This window comes from Adiantum capillus-veneris, chromosome 22 (genome assembly GCF_014529385.1).
Source record: "Adiantum capillus-veneris isolate H3 chromosome 22, ASM1452938v2, whole genome shotgun sequence".
NCBI classification, from domain to species: domain Eukaryota; kingdom Viridiplantae; phylum Streptophyta; class Polypodiopsida; order Polypodiales; family Pteridaceae; genus Adiantum; species Adiantum capillus-veneris.
The window spans coordinates 46,253,072-46,272,782 of record NC_140952.1 but is presented as its reverse complement, the minus strand read 5'-3'; the positions used below and the strand labels follow the sequence as shown (position 1 = coordinate 46,272,782).

Here is a 19,711-nt window from a genome sequence, read left to right as displayed (position 1 = left end):
TATCCATATAGAAAGTGTGCCTCAGTCCTTTCCTCGTACTGATCCAGCCGATATCTCAAGTGAGTGCATTGATACCCTAAGCTGACAAATCAACACTACCCTCATACTATGTGACAGCTATACATTGGAGTCCTTTAATAATGATCCTTGTAGGAAGCCGATTTGGTGGGGAGCCGGTGTCCTCAGTACTTGTCACCACGCATGAGTTCCATGCATGAGTTTTTCTCCAAACTTTATTGTGTCTGCAGAAAAAGTGCTTACGTGCTGTACTTCCCGTCTGCAAAGGAAATTTTTGAAGTAGAGGAGGAAATGCTGGAGATAGGACTCATAGAAAAAGAGGTTGCCTATCGATGGTGGCAAAAGAAGTCGCCCAAAAGGATACAGGCAAGAGAAGGCAACAAACCACAGAAATACGATATTTTTGAGTTTTTTTTTTCAATATATTGTGTACCTTACGTACCTTATCTAAGGGCAATGACTTATACCTAACGTATCTAACTGCCTTGCCATCTCCTACCATCTATACAAGTGTGAATAAGTTATGATGAAGCTGTGGGAACTCTATACCGATGCTAGAGTAGCGTCATCCAATGTCTCAAACTGAACTCTGTAGTAGCCTCTCCCCAATAGAGAGACGATCACAATCCTAGTAAAAGGTGACAGGAGAAAGGCAGCTTTGAGGAACTTCAAAAGTTGCTACACTAACAGCCTTTCTCTTACCGCTTTGCATACCAAACAACATGCCTTGACTGTAGCTGCTGATCTGTGAATGGAGCTAAGTGTATTTGCTTAGAGTCTAACTCCAATTGACATCGATTCAGGGGGCCATCTGCTAGGAGAGAGGACACAAATTGATTGGGCTAGATGGAATGATGGCATGGCAGCATCTTTACGTCGTTGGACAGATGCTTCCTTGGTTGGTGTAGATGTCATTGGTGCTACCTATGGGATCCACAGAGGGTTTGCTAGCTGTATGAGAGAGATTGATGAGGCTATTCCTGTTGACTGGCATAGCTACATTGGGAGACAGACTGTTTTACCTTCTCACAAGGGTTGGTGGCCGATTTTGGACCCTAACTTTGGACCCGATTGTTGTTCAGCAGGGGACCTTGGTGTTTGGCATTGCATGGATTGATCACCATGGCTATCACATCAGATTGGTTTTTCAAGGTCTTGATCAGAGATTGGATGCTCATTGGCAGCCTGTTCGAGTGGTGGGTTCTTACAGAGGCACTCTTGTGTTGACCCTGTTTCTACTACAGAGGAGGCATTGCTTTAGAGGTTGTGGTTATGCAGGGAAGGCCACTGGTTGAGCTGGAGTGGGATATTGGTGAGTGACAGTGGCCTTCTTTACAGGCTGATGGGACATTGTCTCACTTGAGAGGAGGATTATCTTGCGGACACGATGTCTGGCTCACCGTCCACGTCAGTCAGAGGTATGGTAGGATCAGCAAATTTATTCTTGCTTTCAGCAATAGTTTTGGTCAGCATTCGGACCCTCAAGATTGGCCATAGGATATGTTATTTCTTGTGGATGACTGCGGGTTAGGATTGTCTGTTGGCACTTGGGCTGCAATTACTGGTCATACTTTTCAGCCCGAGTCTTTGAGGCACTGTTTTCCGGTTTGCCCATATGCTCAGCCAGTGTGGAGGCAGTTTGTGGTTTGTTGATCAGAGTGGGATTTAGTGACGTGGGGGGCAGCGAGATGGCTTTTGCAATGTCCGGGGCTCACACCTTTTTTCAGGGCTATCCAGTCTTCATGCTTGCTAGTGGTATAGGTAGATCTAGGTGGATCTCTTCTAGTGGTATACAGTTTTTACTATGATTGCAGAATCACTCTTTCGACCATGTGGAAGGCCTGTTGTCCTTGCATTCTGGCCTCATAGTCTTCTCCTACATCCACCACTTTGACAGCTATTTGAACTGAGTTGCTACATGCTCTTCACAGCTAGTGGGATACGTTTGCAACTTAGCAGGCTCAATCAGGGTAGCAGTGCGGCATAGTTCTCTTTTCTTCAGACCATTTTCCACAGCACTGCCTGAAGCCTTAGGATTTTCCTGATACTTGCACGTTGACCTAGGCTCCCGGTGTTCTTGATACTCATCTATTGTGAGCAATTGGACGCTGACTATTTCGACCATACGCTTTGTTCACAGAAGATCTTTAGCCCTTAGTACGAGCTGCCCCCTTTAGGACTTCAACCCTTTGAGCCAGCAACTGTTTTTGGATTTGTCCATACACTTTCCTAGTGTAGAGGGCTTTGCCGATTACAGTGGGAGTTCATGATGGGTTTGTGACGTGTGGGCAGTTGCATGGCTTTTGCGATTTCCAGGGTTACACACTCTTTTTTAGGGCTTACATCATTGGGATATAAAGTGGGTACTCTATAGATGGTTCGAGATACTGTCCATTAGTCAGATTGGTATGCAGTCTTTACTACGACCTTTAGCATCATTTTGTGGACTACATGGAGGGATCGTTATTCTCACATTCCAAACTCACAGTTTTCACCGACATTGACCACTTTGTAAGCCAGTTGGGAGAGAGAAGAAGAGAAATTTCAATTTCGTAGAAACATTCTCAAGAGACCTCATAGATCAATCCGACAAGTCAGACCTTTTTACCTTCCGCTTGAGTGCTCCAATCCTCGGATTGCGTTTGGGTTATTCGTCTACTACATGGATGTTTGATTTTGTGCCCTCGTCTCTCTGGGTGCAGGAGGCCACTCACTCACTATCTTTTTGTCTTTCATTGTCTTGAAGCATCTGCAACAGGGCCTCCAAATCTTGTAAACCTTGTTACGGACAAAAAGGCAAAGCATGGTAATTAGAAAGGCTGAAGACTTACGCTCCGGTCTAACATCTAGGAGAGCCTCAAGTGCAGTTCAGCCACTTCAGATGAAGGCGCAGCAGAGGACGTCATTTTACTGGAAAGAGACTTTTGTTGCTGTTTTGTCTATACAACCTACAGGAGCTTGGTCCGTCAGCCGCACTCCTCTCGCTTTCGGGGACAGATTGATTTTTCAGCATCCATGGTTGAGGAGTTTACACTAGCTGCTTTCGAGAACACTTGCCAGGTCCTGAAATACCCCATAAAAGTTGCTTTTCCGGAGCTATCTGCACAGTTTTGATTGCCACACGTGTTGAGGGGTTTTATTTTTGGCATGCCATTTTTGTGGATTCTGATGGATTCTATTTCCAGCGTACCATTCCTGCATTGAGTACAAACTGAGAGATCTGTGCCATCTATAAAGGTGGCTACCACCCTTTCCACAGCGTTCCGGATACCATCATTTTTTAGTGGAAAGGGGTGTTACACTCTATAAGGATCGTGGTTACGGGCAGACTGAAGTAGTGCCTTATATGTCATAAGATGGGCATGTGGTGAAGGATTGTCCTAGGAGGGCAACAAGAGCCCTCACAACCACAACAAACACAACAAAGTTGTGCACAACAACAAGACGTTGTGCAGCATCATGATAGAGATAACAGGGGTCAGAGTCAACATCATTAACAGATTGCTCAACAATAGCATGGTATTGATCAGACTTAGAGATAAAGATAGGTAGGGAGACGGGAACAGGCCATCCTATCCTTGTTTACATATGGTTAGTGAGATAGAGGTTGAATGAGACAGAGCAACCCCCAGATAGACCTCCCGAGGAGAGGGAGAGGGTACCGGATTAGGATTGAGAGTTGTCACAGCAGGTGGATAGACAGGCAGGGCATGAGCATGAATAGTCTAAGGCAATTCAAGATCAGCTTGAGATACCCTAGGATAGGCAACTCCTTGGAGATCTAGTCGCAAGTGCCTACTTTAGTAGGTACTATTTGGGTCCAGAAAGATTTCAAGATGTATCTTTGAGGACTGGGCCACTTTGTGTTTTTCGTGCAGTTTTCAAGCCGCCCCCCTATTGTAGGAGCTGGCCCCTAGCTTAGGAAGTCGCTTTAGCATGTTGTCCTCAGATTTTTGGTCCAAAGAGAGCACCCACGATTAGATTCAGAGTGCGGGTTTTACATGTGGATTTCTTTTGGACAAGGGAGGCTATTTATGATACCATACATGAGCAAATGATAGTTGAGGCCAACTACTTTATGTATATCAGATAGTTTGCAAAGTTGCTTGAGAGTCAGTTTAGTGAGGCCTTGGAGAAGTTCGTTTGGATAGATGTGCATCTTGGTACCTTCCCTTGGCTTTTGTGGGACAACGAGTGCGTCCCTCCTTCCTCTCTTACAATACGGTTGTGTCGTAGATTTGCATCCTTTTTTAGGGTACAACATCTAGAATATGGTAAGAGTGGATGCGGATGATTTTGGAGGCACAATTCTAGGGTTTCACAGCCCTTTGGCTTTTATGAGCTACTACAAAAGGTTTTTGCATCCAATACTTTATATCAATCAAATACTTTTTTTTTTTTTTCCAAAAGAGAAAATCTTTCTATTAAAATCACCTCAAGGGCACAGACCCCAAGGTAGAATTACATCAGAATAATACAGAGAGAACACCATAAATGGTATCACCAAAAAATAAAAACCTAGGGCAATCTAAGATACAAGATTGCCTCAAATCAAGGCTAGATATGGGGGTTAAGTCTTGAAGACCTCCTAGGCGTCTTCAAAGACTCAACAGACTTCTTAGCACTTTCTACCAAAGAAGGAAAATGCCGCTCATAAGCTGAATTTATGCCTTCGGAACTGCTGCTGATATCCAAATCACTGCCTTGAGGATCAACTGGCGGATCGTGAAGAGCTGGTGAAGAAGTAGATCTGAGGAGAGAGGAGAAACATTTTCTCTTCTTCTATACACAAGCTTTGGAGCCTCTGTTCTCCTAGCTCGTGGTCTTCTTTTCTTCCCTTCCTTCCTCCTAGCTTTCTCTGCTTCACTTCTTCTCCTTACCAAGTGATCTTCCAATCCCCCATTCGCATGAAGTGCCTCTTGTTTTGAAGCTTGCTGCCTTTGATCAGGAGAAATCCTGCGTCGAGTACAATCTGCAGCAACATGGCCTTTTCTGCCACAAACAAAGCAGTGACCAGGAAGACCAATGAAGAAAACCCTCTGTAAAATTTCTCCCCCATGAATGGTCGGGAGCGAAATAAATTGCGGAGGGTTCTTCGCCAAGGATGGGAAGAGCACCATCCTTATGGAGATTGTGCGATCCTCATCATCAGGAATTGTAGCATCTCCAACCACAAAACCCATACATCTCCCAATTTCATTAACATGCGGAGCAAATTCTGGAAGAAGTCCTGGGAATCTAGCTGTAACTGCAGTTCCACCTACAAGTCCATTTAGATCCATTCCTTGTGTCCATTTGGCAAGAAAGCCTATGGCAAAATGAAAGTCCACAGGGCCCTGTGCTAAGATCTCCATGGCTTGACTTTCAGACTCGAACTGCACCCTGAAGAAGCCTCTCCTGAGAGGGGAGACATTCACAATCTTAAAATTGACGTGAAGAAGTGAAGCTTGAAAATAGTCCTTCAATAGCCTTGGTGAACATAGACTTTGTAACAGACTTGGACACTCCAAGTCAAGAATCAACGGCGACAGCACCAAATAACCACTTCAAAACAATTCACAGATCACAATAGATTTGCACTGGCCCGGCGGAGTTCCGTGTCTAGAGATATTGGCCCCAAAGACTGGCGCCCCTTTCGATATTTCTTTTTATATTAATCAATCATCAAAGTACAAGAGAGCGGTTAGGGTTTCACTCTCAGACTCTACGTCCAGATGCTCTGAGAAGTGAGGCCCTCACCACTAATTTAAAGGTTACAAGGGATGTCCAAAAGCAGAGCCCCAAAAGCTTTTAAAATCAAAAGCATCAGTTCTCTCTCTCTCTCTCTTAGAGAGTCTTTTCTCTTTTTTTATAAAAAAAAGCAAAAGCAAAATTCGCGTCGCTCATCATTTTCCAAATTTTTTTTTTTTATAATAATCCGCCTCTGCGATTTCCGAAATTTAGGGTTTTTGGCAAAAATTAGGGTTTGCAGGAATTGTAGGGTTTTTGGCAGAAATTAGGGTTTCTGCTGTCCGCCACGTCATCACTTTGTGACATACCCCCCTCTTGAAAGCATTGTAATCGACCGCGATTACGCCTGCAAAACCGACAAAAGCCATAAACCGTCTTAGCAGACACTGACTGTTAGTACCTACGTACTAGGAACACACATCTAGCACATGTACAAAATCGACAGTCACATCACACGACATCACAGGACATCACCAGACATCACAGGACATCACATGACATTCAACATTCATTCGGATCTTAGACCATGATTTATCGGCAATGTAGCTAGCAATGACATCTAGGTCCAATCGGGACCTCATCGATGTCCGATTGACTAACCCCTATTGCAAGCATGTCTATTCGAGATCAAGTAGACCAAAATGCTGCAGTCATTTCGTCTACCAGTTCCTGCACTCACAAGAAGTCAAGAACAAATCAGTATCATAATGAGGAATTCCATTTCATAAAGTCATCCAGTAGAATACTGTCAGCTCTCAGTATCCCTGAAGCTCAAAGAGACATAAGTGACTTTAGTATCAAAATCGAGGCATCTGTTGACAAAGGAGCGGAGTAACTCCCCTCTTGTGCATCCCACTGCACCAGATCTTCGGCCAAGCTGAGTTTCTGGGTTTCGTTTGGAGTAGACTATGCTAAACCAAAACATCGAGGTAAAGTTTCACAATCCGAGGAGTATCTGCTAGGTCCTCCTCCTCCATCCACTTCGCATCAAATGCAGGAAAGTTCTTGAACTTAACCAAGAACCGCCTTCAGACTTTACCTTTCTTCGTATCATTATGTGCCAAAATCTGTTCAGGAACAAGGATCTCCTCGTTTTCTTCCACTTTGGGTTGCTCATCAGGCTCCCCATCATCAGGCACATCACCCTTAACAGGGTTCAAGAGACTCACATGTAATGCATTGTGAATCCTCCAAGTATCTGGCAGTTTCAATCGGAAGGAGACATCATTTATCTTGTCAGTAATATGGAAAGGTCCGTAGTATCACATACTAAGCTTTGGAAAAAGCCTCTCCTTTCCCTGTTTCTTTCTTAGGCGTGCCTTCTCAAAAGTAAGAGCACCCAATCATCCTCCTTCAGTTTCCAGTCGCGACGATGGCGATCCGCTGCCTTTTTCTGTTGTTCTTGAGACTCCTGCAAAGTCTCGCGAACCTTGGCAAAAGCCGTATCCAAATCTCGCGAATATACATCCGCTTCAAATTTCTAATCTTTCGTGCTCAGGAAGGATGGAACCTTCGCAGCAGTTTCAACAATCTCACATGGCATCTTCCCCGTCGAAGAGTGTATCGTGTTATTGTAGGCAAATTCCACCAAAGGTAAGTTATTTTCCCATTGAGTCTTCTGATGCGAGATACAAGACTTCAATAAATCTAAAATCACTGAATTGGCAATCTCAGATTGCCCGTCAGTCTGCAAGTGGAACGATGACGAGAACTGCAACCGCGTGCCAATGTTCTCCCAAATTGCCTTCCAAAACAAACTCATAAATCTGGGATCTCTGCCGGAGACAATCGTCTCAGGCGTGCCATGTAATCGGAAAATCATCGTGATCATTCTGTATTCTCGGGAGATAAAAAAAAAAAGAAATCCATTTCAATATTTTCCCAGGGGCGGGTGGGTATGGGTAAAGGCTGTAACAATCCCTGTGCCTTATGCCTGTCAAACTTGACCTTCTTGCATACCAAGCAACTGCGCACAAACTCTTCCACATCCTTCTTCAGTCTCCGCCAAAAGAAATCTCTCTCTACCCCTTTCATGGTGGTAGCAATGCCGCGGTGACCCGTAAAAGGTGGACAGTGGCAATCAATCATAACCTTTTCCCTCAATGGCTGTGTAATGCACAACAGTCTTTTTCATCAAGTAGCCTTCCCGAAGGGAGTATCCAGCTATTGTCTCCCCATCCCGTATCCGTGTGAAAATATCTGCAAAATCTGTATCTGTGGCACACTGATCGACCATATCCTCGAAGCTCCTATGATGTATCGCGGAAATAGCCAGAACCAACGGTTTCCGAGACAAAGCATCTGCCACCACATTCTTCTGTCCCTGCACATGGACAATCTGGAAGTGGAACTGTGACAAGATGTTCACCCACCGCATCTGCTTTTCCGAAAGCTGCTTCTGTGACAAGAAGTAGCGCAAACTCTGATGGTCTGTAAAGACAGTAAAATCCGCTCCGAGCAGGTAATGCCGCCACTGAGTATGAGCGTGGATAACCGCCAAAAGCTCTTTCCCATAGATCTGTGCTGTCATCTGCGGCCTAGAGAACAAACGGCTCTCGTAAGCTATGACATGGCCTTCTTGCATCAAGACCGCACCCAGACTACGACCACAAGCATCACAATATACTTCAAATGACTTCTGCAAGTCCGGCAAAGTCAAAATAGGTCCCGTAGTCAATTTCTCTTTCAACGTCTGAAAGGCAGTCACCTCTGGGGGTCCCCACGAAAAAGGTACTCCTTTCTGTGTCAAGATATGCAAAGGGGAAGCAACCTCTGCAAACTTTCGTATGAACCGCCTGTAGTACGAACACAGTCCCAAGAAGCTTCTAACTTCATGGACATTCCTCAAATCGGGCCAATCACGGATAGTCTCTATCTTGGCCGGGTTCATTTGCACTCCTGCTGTTGACACAATGTGTCCCAAAAAGTGTATCTCTAGTAGGAAAAATTCACTTTTCTTAGCATTAATCACTAATGTGTGATCTCGTAATGCCTGAAAGACTTGAAGCAGATGATCTCTGTGTTCTGCCTCATTCTTGGAGAAAACAATGATGTCGTCAAAGAAAATGCCAACAAATAGCCTGTACTCTCGAAAAATCCTATCCATCATCCGGTTAAATGTTGCAGGAGCATTGGTTAAGCCAAAAGGCATCACCAAAAACTCAAATAACCCAAAAGTCGTCCGAAAAGCTGTCTTGTAGACATCTCCTGGCGCTATCCTGATTTGATGATATCCACTCTTCAAGTCAATCCTGCTAAAGCACGAGGATCCCTGTAACCTGTCTAGTATATCATCGATCCTAGGAATCGGAAATCTGTTCTTGATGGTGATTTCGTTGAGAGTGCTATAATCGATGCACATTCTCCAAGATCCGTCTTTCTTCAAAACCAACAACACTGGAGAGCAATACGGTGAAGTACTAGGCTGGACAAGACCCTTTTCCAAGAGGTCTTTCACTGAGTTCATAATCTTTTCATTCTGTACTCAGCTCACATGATAAGGTGGCCGATTCGGTGGCGTGCTTCCAGATATCAGATCAATGGTATGATCTTCATGCCCTCTCAAAAGCAATCGGCATGAGCGTGGAGAAAAAAAATCTTGGCGTTCTTTTCTTCAGGTCAAAACATATTCAACCTTTATCCATCGTTCAGTTCTCCCAAAAGAATGAGTAAGAAAACTGAAGTTCATCAAGTACAATCTCTAAGCCCTTCATTTATCAAAGTCGCTTTCTCGGCCCGGTAGTCAACCACGGCGTAGTTCTTGTGGTACCAAGGGATCCCGAGTAGAACGTCACTCACGTGCCCTGAACACCGCTGTAACAGACTTGGACACTCCAAGTCAAGAATCAACCGCGACAGCACCAAATAACCACTTCAAAACAATTCACAGATCACAATAGATTTGCACTGGCCCGGCGGAGTTCCGTGTCTAGAGATATTGGCCCCAAAGACTGGCACCCCTTTCGGTATTTCTTTTTATATTAATCAATCATCAAAGTACAAGAGAGCGGTTAGGGTTTCACTCTCAGACTCTGCGTCCAGATGCTCTGAGAAGTGAGGCCCTCACCACTAATTTAAAGGTTACAAGGGATGCCCAAAAGCAGAGCCCCAAAAGCTTTTAAAATCAAAAGCATCAGTTCTCTCTCTCTCTTAGAGAGTCTTTTCTCTTTTTTTATAAAAAAAAGCAAAAGCAAAATTTGCGTCGCTCATCATTTTCCAATTTTTTTTAAATTTTTTTTAATAATCCGCCTCCGCGATTTCCGGAATTTAGGGTTTTTGGCAAAAATTAGGGTTTGCAGGAATTTTAGGGTTTCTGCTGTCCGCCACGTCATCACTTTGTGACAGACTTCCCACCATTTTACAGGCCAAAGAACAGGACTCCAAGCTTACGGTAGATTCGTGAATGGCGCGCAAGGTGTCAGAAGAAAGATGAATACCTATTGTAGAAGCGGAAGAGGGGGGGTCGGAGGGCCTCATAAGGGTCTCCTGAAAAGGTTCCTTGAAGGGGAACGTCCGCCCTTGCAGCATCCATCTCCTTCCCGACATAGCTCTCCATATCAATCCTTTTGTAGCTGGGGGGGGGGGGGGGGGGGGGATAGGCGACTAGGAGGGGAGGGCAAGGGTAAGGAGAGCAACTAGGGATGGACGAGGTAGGGATGGGAGGCGAGCTGGGAGGGGGGGGGGGGGGGGTATGGCGAGGGCAGCAGGCAGGGTAAGCGAGGGTCTGAAGCTATGGTGAGGGCACCAAGCAGGGTAGGCGATTAGGTAGGGAGGGCCACGGGAAGGGGGGGGGGGGGGGGCGAGATGGAAGGATGAGGTGAGGGAGCAGGTGGGGATGGCAATGGAAGCTACAGGATATCAGCGCGCAGCCTGTGCTCTTTTTTGAGCATGTTTGATTTTGCAGGAGGTCTAGCACTAGACATTGTGGTTTTTGCTACATTGCTCGAGGTGGACACAGCTTTTGGACAGATTTGTGTAGGCATGTCATGTAGTGTGCAACGGAAGTGATTTATGGTGATAACTCGGGATGAGTGCTGTCAGGTGCAGCAGAAGTGTTTAGCCCGGATCTAGTACTCCGCACAAACACAAGGTTACTTAACTTCACTTGAAAAAGAGGAACTGAACTGAACACAATGAGGAGAGAGGGAAAGAGAGAGAAAAAGGAGATGACGCGGCCTGTCAGGTCCCAACCACCCTCAAGGGCCCCCTTGCTTTGTTGCCAGAGCAAGTGCTTGCTTCATTTCTTGCACAAAAATGCTGAGACAATGATGCTAAATGATGAGATGTTGAAATGCTGATGGGTACTTGATGCTACTGATGCTGGGTGCTGCATAATACTTTACTGAATAATTCTTAGTTTCGCCATGCTGTCCTGAATCTCTTGAATTCACTGCCTGTAGAAGATCCTTGTTATGCTTGGAATTGCTTATGTGCAGGGATGCAAAAATGCATAAGTTTAGTTGGGAGATCTATTGTTAGGATCAAAAGGGGTGCAGTGAAGCAGGCATATAAGATAATTGAGGGGTTGTTGGCCGGTGATGTACAGCACTTTGATGATAATCAGTTGCATACTCTCATTGAAGCAAGATAGGTAATTAGGAATTTTGAAAAGGATATGCCATGTAGGGCCAGGTTTCTTTGTAGAAAGCAAGAGTTATAAGATACTACAGGGTCCTCCAAATTTTTGTTTGATAAATTAAGGGTCAAGCATAACAAAAAAAGTATGCATACGTTGGTCCAAGAAGATGGAACTATATTGAAGGATCCCCGACAGATTATGAACACATGTACTCAGCACTTTCATAAGATCTTGAATGGGCAGGTTGATGGATCAGTTGCAAGACAAGAGGCTATTAGGATACTGATGCTTGGTACTTGCTGTGGGTACTTGGTATTGCTAAGTGCTAATGGGTACTGCTAGAGATGCTTGGTACTGCGATGACGATGAGGTGTACTTCGACGACGATACTTGGTAGAGATGCTTGTACTGCGAGGCTATGGGCTGAATGCTGAAAACACTTAAGGGTCCTCACGGATATCTGCAACTTTGCTTGGCGATGAAGGCCGAAATCTTCATGCTAAAGCTCTGGTTTGCTAGTTAATATTACTGAATCTTCATGCTGAAAACAATGGTGTGAAGACTGAGAAAACGCTGGTACTGATGGGTTGAAAACATTGGTACTGGATGTTGCTAAATGGACTATTTTCTTATTTTTCTGAGTAATTTCTTTTCATTGAAATTAGAATATTTAAATGTGTGCACTTGAACTGTAAGCTTAGGAACTGTAGATCTACGGGAATTATTAAAAGCCATTAGGAACGAACAACTCTGATGTGTCATATTGGGTGACATTAAGCATCGCGAAGGGGTTGTACCGCTCGTTCGGATCGGGAAACAAATATTTCTGATGCGTCATGTGATGGGTGACGGGAGCATCGGAAAGGGACTATTTTGTTGGTATGGGAGGAAATCTGAATCGGTAAAGGAATTACGTGTAAGGACGCAAGCACAAGAATAAAGATGGGTTTTGAGATTTTTTTTAACGAAAAGCGGAACATTCACGGGGAAGGCAGATGCTTTCCCGCGAGGAATTTGTGTCTGCATAGCATCTATGCGTGTACTACATCCGGGGACGCCTGTAATGTGTTCATGTAGCACCAATTTTGAGTTCAGTGAGTAGTTTTAAGTTTTGACCAGGTTCATACTTTTTAAAACAAGTGACCGGCTGCCCGCTTAAAATTTAGCAAGGCCTATTACAAAAAAAAAGAAGCTCATGCTGGCTTGTACGGGCAAAAAGAAACACCGACAGCGCTCTCTCGCTCTCTCTCTCTCTCTCTCTCTCGCCTTTTTCCTTGCGCCTCAAGCCTAGCTAATTCTGCGGGTAGCCTCAGCTATTCCAGCAAGCCCCCAGGGCCTATAAAAATGTAGCCAGCGTTCTCTTTTGCTCACAATGCACACACACAGAAGCCATCGCTGGGAACTGGGAGGAGACTTTGCCGCCGGGAATCTGCAAGTGCTCGCATGAAGACAGCGTACGAAGGTCTCCTTTGGGTGCAAGGAGCGACAGGTAAAGCTTGTGAATACTCTCTACGAGTTGTTGCTTTGTGTATATGTTTGTATTTTTTTTTGCAGATACTCCCTCGCGGAGGAGAAGAAGGGAAAAGGCCTCGGACTACGCTTAGGAATTCCGGGAACAGAATTCGGAACTTGCCTGCGGAGCCTCGGCTCTAAGTACAGGCGGAAAAAGGAATTGAGAGTTCGCCTGTCGGAAATTTCTCTCATAGGAAGAAACAACCATTGAGTCAAAGATCCAAAACGGAGGGGTTTCTCTGGTTCTTGTGCTTGTAAAAGATTCTCCCTGAATAAAAATTCTCTTTATGGGGTGGGGGACCAACCCATCTTATGGTCCCCAATACTATGTTGATCTTCTCCCTTCTCTCTTGCTCGCAAAGTGTATCTACTTTCAGCCTATTAATTGCTTGTGTGCGCTCCCATTTGTGACAGTGGTATCAGAGCTCGGATTCCTCTCTTTTTGTGCAAAGGAGGACGATTCCAGGAAGGAACGGGAAGAACCATGACGAGCCATGGAAGAACCGTTGAAGACGAACTTGCAAGTGCGAGCTCAACTCGTGGAATTGTAGCAGCTTATTTTGTTGCCGGTTGTCCAAAAGGTCTTGGACGGAATCAAGAAACCGCAAGGAATAGATGCCGATGGGCGTCAGGAAAATCCTGTCGATGGAAGCAACCCACAAGAGGATAGTGTGGAAAGACGTGCCGAAGCGCACAAGGGATTTCCAGATCAGGACAAACGACCTTCCAAGCGCAAGGACCAGGAAAAAGAACTTTCTCTGCTTAACGAAAGGAAGGATGTCTCTATCTCTTCTCCATCATACTCTCCTGACTATACTACTACATCTACTTCTCATACAATATCTAAATCTTCTCCAAAGAAGAAAACTCCTACTACTTCTCCACGTAATACTTAAGAAAAGCCCCAGTTCAAGAAGGATAACCGTAGGCGTCACGGCAAGATGCGGGTTTTCAAATCCGGTGACAAGGATTTGAAGCTCGACAACTACAGAGGACAGAGAGATATCTCCAAGGCACTGCTTTTCGTGAGGCAGTTTGAAGTTGCTTTTACCCACAGGAACTTCACCGAAAAATCCAAGTTGCATCATGTTGGGATGCATCTCAAGGAGAGAGCAAGTAACTAGTGATTAGCCAAAATTTTGGAAGGTACATAAGCTAGAACGTGGGCTCAATTCAAAGCTGAATTTTATGAACAATTTCTTCCGCTTGACTTCAAGGACATTCGGAAGGAATGGGACTGGCTCGCCCAAAAGAAACATGAGAAAGTCACGACTTATGTTGACAAGTTTTGGTTGGTTCTTCTGAAAATTACACCTTCCATGAGGATTTTCGACGAGGAAAAGGTGCAAAAATTCGAAGCAAGCCTTCAACCACCGCTTTGAAAGAGCATGAAGGTGTACCCACACGACACCCTTCAACGGATGATGGAGTCGGCAATGATTGCCGATGATCTACATTCCATTGGTACCCCGAGACGGATGGAACATAGCACGTACCGTACAAGACAAAGAGCGGTTTATGATGACCATGTCAACCTAGGCAAAAAGTGTCCCCCAAACGACCCGGATCAGCCTAAGAAGCGAGAGGGTATTGGAAGACAGCGCAAGTATCTCACGCCGAACCAAGTACAAACCTTCAAAGAGCAAGGAAGGTACTTCTACAGTGGTGAGAAAGGACACATGAAGCCTGATTGTCTTGTTCGGCAGCACCGGCAGGAACAAGCATCTTCGGAAAAGGAACAATCGAAGAAGGAACCTGCTCCACCGAGCTTGAATTCCATTCCTGATATGCAAGGGGGATCCTCTACGACCCTGGATCGACGGACAACTTCATCTCACTGGAAACTGCAAAACTCTTGGGCCTCACTCGGGCTCAGCTTGGAACTCTAGTCACTTCCTGATCGGCATTCGAGGGGTTGACCACCAATGCAACTCCTGTGCAAGTACAACTCAATCTTCGGATTGGCGAGTACATGGACCACGAATGTTTTTTGATGGCACCCATCGAGGGATGTGGTATCATCTTGGGTATGCCATGGCACTACCATATGCAACTGGCCCGAGATTATGTAAAAAATGGAAATTAAACGTTTTCAATTTCTTGAAAAGTAAAGATTGTTTCACGGATACTCTACCAGACAAGCTACCTCCAGAATGTCCAGAAGATCATCACATTGATCTTGTACCCGGTAGCTCTCCTCCAAACCCCTTACAGGGTTAGTCTTGCTCAGCAAGAGGAAATTTTGAAGCAAGTCAACGAGCTTTTGGAAAAAGGTTGTGTGCGACCAAGTACTTAGTCTTATTGCTCTCCAGTTGTATTGGTGCAGAAGAAAGATGGCACGTTTCGAATGTGCATAGATTACCAATCTCTAAACAAGATCACTATCAGGAATTCCTCGGAATGATGATATTCTCGATAAGTTGCAACGTGCCATCATCTTTAGTCGCATTGACTTAAAGAGCGGGTATCATAGCCCCCGAGGGTCCATAAGACTCCCGTAAGACTAGCTTTCGCACAACCTTTGGACTTTATGAATTTTTGGTAATGCCCTTCAGCTTGACCAATGCTCCTACCACATTCAGTCGAATGATGGATCGAATTTTCAGCCCACACCGAGCTGTTACAGAAGTGTTCTTTGATGATATACTCGTCTTTTTGAAGACTGAGGAGGAACATCGGAAGCACTTGGACATAGTGTTTCAGGAATTGCGAAAGCATGAGTTGCATGTGAATGCAAAGAAGAGTGAGTTCTTCCTCGCTGAGATACATTATCTCGGCCATATAGTCTTACACAACCAAGTAAGTATGGATCGCGTAAAGATCAAGGTCGTAAAAGATTGGCCAACTCCCACTACAATACATGATGTATATAGCTTTTTGGGATTGTGTTCCTACTATCGGAGGTTTATCTGAGGCTTTGCTCAAGTAGCATGACCACTTCATGACATAACAAGGAAGAAGATCCCTTTCAGATGGGGATCGAGACAGCAAAGTGCCTTTGATAGGCTAAAGTATCTATTAAGCCATGGACCTGTTTTGATAGTGCCAGACTTAAGGAAACCATTCGAGGTTCACTGCGCTGCTAAGGTGATTGCATCGGTGCAATGCTTAACCAAGAAGCCTATGCAGTGGCTTGTGAAAGTAGACGGCTTGAGGATGGAGATTTGCATGCCTCGATATACGAGAAGGAACTTACGGCTATGATTCACGCCTTGTCTACCTGGAAACATTATCTTGTAGGAGCGGATTTTGTGATCAAAACCGATCACCAAAGTTTGTGGTATTTTCTCACGCAACAGAAACTATCTGAGAAGTAGATGAGATGGGCAAACTTTTTGTCCATGTTTCACTTCCAGATCCTTCATACGGTTGGGAGTAAGAATGTGGCTGCAGATGCATCGTCTAGACGGCCTAGGGTGAATGCAGCTACTTCTGTATATCACCAAGAATTGGGAACTCTTCTAGATTTGTATCCGAATGACCCAGACTTCTCCTCTATTTGGAGTAAGAATGTGGCTGCAGATGCATTGTCTAGACGACCTAGGGTGAATGCAGTTACTTCTGTATATCACCAAGAATTGGGAACTCTTCCAGATTTGTATCCGAATGACCCAGACTTCTCCTCTATTTGGAGTAAGTTGCAGAATGGAGAGAATGAATATCCCTATTCCATTCGAGATGGTTACTTCTATCACCGCCAAGCAATTTGCGTGGCGACACCATTGAGGAAGAAAATCGTGGAAGAAGCACATGCTTCACCTTATGCGGGTCATTGGGGAATTCTCCCTACGACTTTAGCATTGGAAAGGTATTTATTTTGGCAGACATTGATCAATATGTCAGGGAATGTTTGGTTTGCCAAAAGGTAAAGTACGATCGGCATAAGACACCTCGGTTACTCCGACCTTTCCCTGTGCGTGATCAACCCTGGGAGAGTATTGCCATGGATCTCCCAAAGACTACGACTAGAAATGATGCGATCTGGACCATTGTGGATAATTTAGCAAGCAAGCTTATTTTGTTCTAGTCAAGAAAAGGATCAAAGCGGACCATATGGCTAGGATTTTTCTAGCACAGATCTTTAAGCATCATGGAATGCCGAAGTCTATTGTGAGTGATCGAGATCCTTGCATGTCAGGGAACTTTTGGCGTGCCTTGTTTGATAACCTTGGCACGAAGTTAATTTTTTTTTCTGCATCTCATTCTCAAACGGATGGGCAGAGTGAGATTGCTAATTCCACCATATTGGATATGCTGAAATCTTATGTGCTAGAAAGATAGTCTGACGGGGAGAAGTATTTGCCCCTTGTCGAATACGCGTATAACAATACCGTACATTCGTCTACGAGGAAAGCACCTTTTGAGATTCTTTACGGTAAGCCTTTGCTTCCACCGATCCTTGTCACTAAGGATAAGATTTTTGTAGTAGATGAGTTTGTCCAAATTTTTGACCCGGCCTATGGGCAAGTTAAAAGAGCAATTTTACGCTCTTAGGAAAAACATAAGAAAGTTGTGGACAGAAGGAATCTAGACTTAACAATCGGTCAATTAGTCTTACTCAAGTTTGAGAGGCAAGACTAAAGAAACAAGCGACTCATAAAGGGAAAGTGGTAAAACTTTCCAATCGTTATTATGGGCTATTTAAGATAATTTACCAAGTGAACAATGTGACGTTCTGGTTAGATCTACCATCTTATTAAAAGATCCACAATGCTTTCCATGTGAGTTTACTCCGGCCATATGTGGGACCCCTTGCAAGTTAGCCTATTGCTAAGGAACCTCTTGAGGTTGAGGAAACAAAAGAAATACTCCAACCGGAGGAGATCATTTATCATCGGGAGCGGCTAATGAAGTCCAGGAAGATTAAACGGAAGTTTTGGTAAAGTTTTTAGAATTATTCTACCTTGGACGCTCAGTGGATGACCGAGCAAGAATTAACATCTTATCCCGAGATTCTGGAAGGATATGTACAAGTAGTACAGTTGAGGACGACTGTTAAGAAGCCAAAGGGATGTTGCTAAATTGACTGTTATCTTTTTTTTTTGAGTGATTTCTTTTTATTGAAATTAGAATATTTAATTGTGTGCACTTGAACCGTAAGGTTAGCAACTGTAGATCTACTCGAATTATTAAAAGCCATCAAGAACGGACAATTCTGACGTGTCATATGATGGGTGACATTAAGCATTGTGAAGGGGTTGTACCGTTAGTTCGGTAGGAGAGACCGGGAAATGGATATTCCTGATGCGTCACGTGATGGGTGACGGGAGCATCGAGTAGGGAATATTCCGTTGGTCAGGGAGGAAATCTGAACTGGTAAAGGAATTATGCGTAAGAACGCAAGCACAAGAATGAAGATTGGTTTTGAGAAGCTTTTTACAAAAAGCAGAATATTCACGAAGAAGGCAGATGCTTTCCCGCGAGGAATCTGTGTCTGCATAGCATCTGAGCGTGTGTACTGCATCCAGGGACACGTGGGATGTGTTCGTGTAGCACCAATTTTCCTCTCACTGAGTATTTTTAAGTTTTGACCAGGTTCACACTTTTTAAAACAAGTGACCGGTTGCCCACTTATTAAATGGGCATCCCACTTAAAATTAAGCAAGGCCTATTACAAAAAAAAGAAGCTCAAGCTGGCTTGTATGGCAAAAAAGAAACACCAGCAGCGATCTCTCTCTCTCTCTCTCTCTCTCTCTCTCTCTCTCTCGCCTTTTTCCTTGCGCCCCAAGCCTAGGTCATTCTGTACGTAGCCCTCAACTATTTCAGCCAGCCCCCAACGCCTATAAAAATGCAGCCTGCGTTCTCTTTTGCACACACACATAGAAGCCAGCGTTGGGAACTGGGAGGAGACTCTACCGCCGGGAATTTGCAAGTGCTCGCGTGAAGAGAGCATATGGAGGTCGCTTTTCGGTGCAAGGAGCGACAGGTAAAGCTTGTGAATATGCTCTACGAGTTGTTGCTTTGTGTTTTTTTTTTTTTTTTTTGTGCAGGTACTCCCTCGCAGAGGAGGAGCAGAAAGGCCTTGGCTCGGCCGCGGAACTTGCCTGCGGAGCCTCGGCTCTGAGTACAGGCGAAAAAAGGAATTGAGAGTTCGCCTCTCTGAAATTTCCCTCACAGGAAGGAACAACCATTGAGTCGAAGATCTAGAATGGAGGGGTTTCTTCGGTCCTTGTGCTTGTAGAAGATTCTCCCTGAATAAAGATTCTCTTTACGGGGGGGAGGGGGGGATCAACCCATCTTCTGGTCCCCAGTACTGTGTCGATCTTCTCTCTTGCTCGCAAAGTGTATCTATTTTCAGCCTATTAATTGCTTGTGTGTGCTCCTGTTTGTGAGAGGACGGCTGAAAACAATAATATTGATGGGCTAAAAAACGTTGGTACTGATGGGCTGAGAATTCTGGTACTGGTGGGCTGGAAACGCTAGATGCTTGGGTGATGGCAGAGGAGCCAACGTTGGTATGTGGTACTTGATACTCGTTGAGAAGTGACCTCCTAAGGTCACTTATTTAGCACATAAATGTTGGTTCGAGCAGTATAATTCTGAGCCCCATGACCTTATAAAATTATGACGTTTAGGGTTTCAACCCTTTTTATGCCAAAAAGTCTCAAGAGCTTCCTAGTGCATTTTAGAGGCGAAAAACGAGATTTGAGCATGTTGTATTTTCTCTCCAGGTTTGTCAAAGTGCTCTAATGCATGACGCAAGTAACCTAATGCATGGGGATTTGTATGTAAAGCCTTCTACTGTTGTAAGGTTGCTGAAATTGGGCTAGAGTAGGCCATTTTCAGCCCAATAAAAGTGGGACAACACGTAGAAGTTTACAGGTTTTTCCTAAAAGTTTAATTGCAATGAAAAAACAACAAAAGGGGCGCCAA

General features: G+C 44.6%; 1 protein-coding gene across 1 annotated transcript in view; it reads left to right on the top strand.

Annotated features, from left to right (window-relative positions):
• Nucleotides 1-19,711, top strand: part of SCY1 (SECY homolog 1) — a 98,562-nt gene that overhangs the window by 64,959 nt on the left and 13,892 nt on the right. The window lies entirely within an intron of this gene.